Here is a 5,000-nt window from a genome sequence, read left to right as displayed (position 1 = left end):
CGTAGCGTTTCTTCCGAGTCAACCCGCTCACGAAACTCTCTCTCGTCGTGGAATCCCCGCGTCGGAGAGTAAAACGCGAATTCATACTATGAAAACTTACGTCTCTCGACGATGGGACGATCCACGCGAAGAGTTGTTTACGTGCACGCGTATGGTGCGATTGCGTCGATTCGCTTTTCTGTACGGGGAGAAATAGAACGTTGAGTTGACTTATCGGGTCTTCGTTGGAATTACCGTCGCTGGCATTGTAAACTCCAGATGACCTTGTGATTCCTTCGTCGGGCACTGGTAAAGGGTGGCGATGATGCGTTCTATAATAGAAATACCCGTCGTAGCGTTTCTTCCGAGTCAACCCGCTCACGAAACTCTCTCTCTCGTCGTGGAATCCCCGCGTCGGAGAGTAAAACGCCGAAGGCTTACTATGAAACTTACGTCTCTCGACGATGGGACGATCCACGCGAAGAGTTGTTACGTGCACGCGTATGGTGCGATTGCGTCGATTCGCTTTTCTGTACGGGGAGTAATAGAACGTTGAGTTGACTTATCGGGTCTTCGTTGGAATTACCGTCGCTGGCATTGTAAACTCCAGATGACCTTGTGATTCCTTCGTCGGGCACTGGTAAAGGGTGGCGATGATTCGTTCTATAATAGAAATACCCGTCGTAGCGTTTCTTCCGAGTCAACCCGCTCACGAAACTCTCTCTCGTCGTGGAATCCCCGCGTCGGAGAGTAAAACGCGAATTCATAGTATGGAAACTTACGTCTCTCGACGATGGGACGATCCACGCGAAGAGTTGTTACGTGCACGCGTATGGTGCGATTGCGTCGATTCGCTTTTCTGTACGGGGAGCAATAGAACGTTGAGTTGACTTATCGGGTCTTCGTTGGAATTACCGTCGCTGGCATTGTAAACTCCAGATGACCTTGTGATTCCTTCGTAGGGCACTGGTAAAGGGTGGCGATGATTCGTTCTATAATAGAAATACCCGTCGTAGCGTTTCTTCCGAGTCAACCCGCTCACGAAACTCTCTCTCGTCGTGGAATCCCCGCGTCGGAGAGTAAAACGCGAATTCATACTATGAAAACTTACGTCTCTCGACGATGGGACGATCCACGCGAAGAGTTGTTTACGTGCACGCGTATGGTGCGATTGCGTCGATTCGCTTTTCTGTACGGGGAGAAATAGAACGTTGAGTTGACTTATCGGGTCTTCGTTGGAATTACCGTCGCTGGCATTGTAAACTCCAGATGACCTTGTGATTCCTTCGTCGGGCACTGGTAAAGGGTGGCGATGATGCGTTCTACAATAGAAATACCCGTCGTAGCGTTTCTTCCGAGTCAACCCGCTCACGAAACTCTCTCTCGTCGTGGAATCCCCGCGTCGGAGGGTAAAACGCGATATATAATAGTATATGCCAGTGGTTCGCGCGCGTCGTCTCTGAGATACGCGGTCGACAGAGTTCCGAAAACACGTGATGTGCCACGATTTCCGTGCGTCTTACATCTTTCGACGATGGGACGATCCACGCGAAGAGAACGTTCGTGCTTGCGTGAGGTGCAACAGCGTCGATTCGCTTTTCTGTACGGGGAGAAATAGAACGTTGAGTTGACTTATCGGGTCTTCGTTGGAATTACCGTCGCTGGCATTGTAAACTCCAGATGACCTTGTGATTCCTTCGTCGGGCACTGGTAAAGGGTGGCGATGATTCGTTCTATAATAGTAATACCCGTCGTAGCGTTTCGACCGATGTCACCCGCCACGAAAGTCTCTCTCGACGTGGAAACCCCGCGCCGAAGAGTAAACGCGAAGGCTTACCATACGAAAGAAAACGGTATTATACGCCTGTGGTATGTGCGTCTCGGCTCTGTGATACGCGATCGGCAGAGTTACAAAAAAACGTTGATGGGCCACGATTTCCGTGCGTCTTACATCTTTCGACGATGGGACGATCCACGCGAAGAGTAGTTACGTGCTCGCGCGAGGTGCGATAGCGTCGATTCGCTTTTCTGTACGGGGAGAAATAGAACGATGAGTTGACTTATCGGGTCTTCGTTGGAATTACCGTCGCTGGCATTGTAAACTCCAGATGACCTTGTGATTCCTTCGTCGGGCACTGGTAAAGGGTGGCGATGATTCGTTCTATAATAGAAATACCCGTCGTAGCGATTCGGCCGAGTCACCCGCCACGAAACTCTCTCTCGTCGTGGAATCCCCATGTCGGAGAGTAAAACGCGAAGGCTAACTATATAAGAAATATATAGTATTATTTATGCCTGTGGTTCTCCGTTTGCCCTACTCTCAGATACGCGACTCGGAGAGTTACGAATAATCGTGATGGACCACGATTTCTGTACGTCTTACATCTTTCGACGATGGGACGATCCACGCGAAGAGATCATTCCTGCTTGCGTGAGGTGCGATAGCGCCGATTCGCTTTTCTGTACGGGGAGAAATAGAACGATGAGTTGACTTATCGGGTCTTCGTTGGAATTACCGTCGCTGGCATTGTAAACTCCAGATGACCTTGTGATTCCTTCGTCGGGCACTGGTAAAGGGTGGCGATGATTCGTTCTATAATAGAAATACCCGTCGTAGCGATTCGGCCGTGTCACCCGCCACGAAAATCTCTCTCGTCGTGGAATCCCCGCGTCGTAGAGTAAACGCGAAGGCTTGCTATAGAAGACTATAGTTTATACGCCTGTGGTTCACCGGTTGCCTGCTCTCCGGGGTACGCGATCGCGCAGGAGTTACGGAAGAACTTGATGGGCCACGATCTCCAAGCGGCTATATCTTTCGACGATGGGACGATTCACGCGAAGAGAACGTTCGTGCATGCGTGAGGTGCGATAGCGTTGATTCGCTTGTCTGTACGGGGAGAAATAGAACGATGAGTTGACTTATCGGGTCTTCGTTGGAATTACCGTCGCTGGCATTGTAAACTCCAGATGACCTTGTGATTCCTTCGTCGGGCACTGGTAAAGGGTGGCGATGATTCGTTCTATAATAGAAATACCCGTCGTAGCGTTTCGACCGATGTCACCCGCCACGAAATTCTCTCTCGTCGTGGAATCCCCGCGTCGGAGAGTAACCGCCGAAGGCTTGCTATAGAAGACTATAGTTTATACGCCTGTGGTTCACCGGTTGCCGGCTCTCCGGGGCACGCGAAGGTTACGGAGGGACGTGAAGCGCCCGAGCAATGAAACGTCCGCAGGAGGAAACGAGCAACCGCCGAACATTGTTTCGCGACGTTTCCATAATGTATTGTCGTTTCGCTCGCATCCCGCTTCTTTCCCCTAGTTTCCTCGACGCGTAGTTTCGCAGCCTTAGTGGACGAATCATTCTCGATTCGAGGAAAGATATGCAGTGGGGCGTGCAATGAGCCCGCCAGAGACCACGATCTCCAATGCGTCTTTACATCTTTGGACGATGGGACGATCCACGCGAAGAGAACGTTCGTGCTTGCGCGAGGTGCATTAGCGTCGATTCGCTTTTCTGTACGGGGAGAAATAGAACGATGAGTTGACTTATCGGGTCTTCGTTGGAATTACCGTCGCTGGCATTGTAAACTCCAGATGACCTTGTGATTCCTTCGTCGGGCACTGGTAAAGGGTGGCGATGATTCGTTCTATAATAGAAATACCCGTCGTAGCGATTCGGCCGAGTCACCCGCCACGAAACTGTCTCTCTTTCGTCGTGGAAACCCCGCGTCGGAGAGTAAAACGCGCGAAGGCTGTGACTGTAACATATATATATATATATACACAGTATACAATGCCTGTGGTTTTTGCGCGTGTCGGCTCTTCGGTATACGCGATCGGCCAGAGTTACGGAGGGACGGTGAAGCGCACGAGAAATTGAAACGGCCGCACGATTGGAACCGAGCAACCGTCGAACATTGTTTCGCGACGTTTCCATAATGCGTTTTCGTTTCGCTCGCATACCGCTTCTTTTCCCCTAGTCTCTGAGACGCGTTTTCGAGCCGTTCTTCTACTATCGATTCTCGTAGAGAGAAGGGACCGGGTAGTCTGGAAGTGGAACCCGCATCTTGCGTGTACCGTACACGGAATTGAGAGGACCGGCCGTGAAGCTCGTTTTAAAGCCGTGCGTCTGACACCCAACTCTTGCGCGCCAATTTCGCGGCAAGAGATAATATGGGACGAATGACCGGCAAAGAGCCAGCTGTGAAGTCTGTTTTTTTAATCGAATCCGTGGACGTGTGTATGCCGTAGCGTCGCTCGTCGTGTTCGTTCATGGTCGTTCCGAGAGAAAGAACGAAAGCGGTAACGAAGGGACCGGCCGTGAAGCTCGTTTTAAAGCCGCGCGTCTGACACCCAACTCTTGCGCGCCAATTTCGCGGCAAGAGATAACATGGGACGAATGACCGGCAAAGAGCCAGCTGTGAAGTCTTTTTTCATTATTTGCTTTCAATCGATCGATCGGTACGATTCGTGCAACGTTTCGCGCGATGCGACGCGAAAACATGCGCGCAACAATAGATGCGTCTGATCGGAAGAACGCGAGGGTCGACTGCACGCGATGGATTCAGTATCGGGTAGGATACAAAATATATCCCCGTCGTTTCCACGCGTGCGAGTCTTCTGCGTCTTTCGCGGGTTTTTGAATGCACTATACGCCCGGAACGTCGAGAAATATATACATATTACTTGAACGTTTTTCGTCTCGAAAGGCTTCGGTGTCGTCTCCAAGGCGACGCCTGAATCTCCTTCGCGCGCTGGTCGGAGATTCAGGTATCAACTTTTATCTTCTCTTTGAAAGAAGAGAGATATTAGGTCGAACAAGTGAGAATAAAATTATATATGTGAAATATAAAATTTATACGATTACCCTGAACGGTGGATCACTTGGCTCGTGGGTCGATGAAGAACGCAGCTAATTGCGCGTCAACGTGTGAACTGCAGGACACATGAACATCGACATTTCGAACGCACATTGCGGTCCACGGATACAATTCCTGGACCACGCCTGGCTGAGGGTCGTT

The 5,000-nt window shown here is 50.6% G+C and overlaps 1 non-coding gene across 1 annotated transcript; it reads left to right on the top strand.

Annotated features, from left to right (window-relative positions):
* The first annotated feature begins 4,843 nt into the window (after positions 1-4,843).
* Positions 4,844-4,998, top strand: LOC143175567 (5.8S ribosomal RNA). Its single transcript, XR_013000293.1, has one exon. It is a non-coding gene; the product is annotated as a 5.8S ribosomal RNA (ribosomal RNA).
* The last annotated feature ends 2 nt before the right edge of the window (positions 4,999-5,000 follow it).

This window comes from Nomia melanderi, unplaced genomic scaffold (genome assembly GCF_051020985.1).
Source record: "Nomia melanderi isolate GNS246 unplaced genomic scaffold, iyNomMela1 scaffold0108, whole genome shotgun sequence".
NCBI classification, from domain to species: Eukaryota; Metazoa; Arthropoda; class Insecta; order Hymenoptera; family Halictidae; genus Nomia; species Nomia melanderi.
Note: the sequence above shows the minus strand (reverse complement) of the source record. Positions and strands in the feature narration are given on the sequence as shown.